Source organism: Puma concolor, chromosome A1 (genome assembly GCF_028749965.1).
Source record: "Puma concolor isolate L17-30 chromosome A1, mPumCon1.1.hap2, whole genome shotgun sequence".
Taxonomy (NCBI): domain Eukaryota; kingdom Metazoa; phylum Chordata; class Mammalia; order Carnivora; family Felidae; genus Puma; species Puma concolor.
The window spans coordinates 203337959-203339149 of record NC_141667.1 but is presented as its reverse complement, the minus strand read 5'-3'; the positions used below and the strand labels follow the sequence as shown (position 1 = coordinate 203339149).

Here is a 1191-nt window from a genome sequence, read left to right as displayed (position 1 = left end):
CTACAGTGAAGAAACTCTTTTTTCCCATTTATCACTTGACCTTCACAAAACACCTGCAAGAAGTAGATGACAGTAATTCTTATTTCTATGAAATTAACATCTCAAAATTGGTGTCTGATAATCTCATGTATACCTGGACATTTCCTTTTCTCTTGTGTACGTTATGGTAGATAGCAGGAGGTGCCTTTAAAAGATTAAGGGAAAATTTAAGGTATGTACTTCTGATATGATTTCAGGTACTTCCTTGAGTGTATTTGGTGTCTTTTTTATTCAAAGGGAGTTAAGTCAATGGACTGAAGCAGTCTGCTAACTGAAGACATTAAGAATGGTTAGGAATTTGTTTCTCGGCTCAGACGTCTGTTAAGTTGATCATATTATTATATCTCAATTATACTTTGACCCCTGAAGATGTTTATGGTACTATCCCTGGTGTGACTATGCAATTACCTAGCTATCTAATATCTAGGAAAGAAAGGAAAAATATTGTCTATTTATTGGGTCAATTTTATAGCTATAAATTTTTCCGTGAGTATTGTTTGGTTGCATCTCACATCTCAAAGCTTTTTTTGTTACGCTTCTGGTTTTCTAAAATTAAGGTATGATTGACATACAATGTTTTGTTAATTTTAGCTGTACCACATAATTTGATATTTGTATGTATTGCAAAATGGTCACCACAGTTACAGAATTTGTGTGTGAGTGATGAAAACTCTTAAGATCTACTTTCTCAGCAACTTTAAGATATACAATAAAGTTATTACACTGATAAGAACAGATACTACACTTGATCTTAGCCAAAAGGCTGAGAAGCGATTACAATAAAGTTATTAATTATGGTCACCATGCTGTAAATTACATCCCAGTGACTTACTTATTGTATTACTGTACCCTTCACTCCCTTCACCATTTCTCACACCCCAACCCTCTGCCTCTGGCAACCACCAATCTGTTCTCTCTGTCTATGAGCTTAGGTTTGTTTGTTTATTTTAGGTTCTACATATAAGTGAGATCATATGGTTTTTGTCTTTTTGTCTGCCTTATTTCATTAAGCATAATGCCTTCAAGGTCCATCCATGTTGTCATAAATGCAAGATTTCAGTCTTTTTTTTTATGTTGAATAACATTCTGTTGTGTATATAGACCCCATTTTCTTCATCAATTCATCCATCACTGGACACTTTAGGTTGTTTC

The 1191-nt window shown here is 34.0% G+C and overlaps 1 pseudogene; it reads right to left on the bottom strand.

Moving 5' to 3' along the window:
- Positions 1-642: 642 nt before the first annotated feature.
- Positions 643-814, bottom strand: LOC112861913 (U2 spliceosomal RNA; annotated as a pseudogene).
- Between the last annotated feature and the right edge of the window lie 377 nt (positions 815-1191).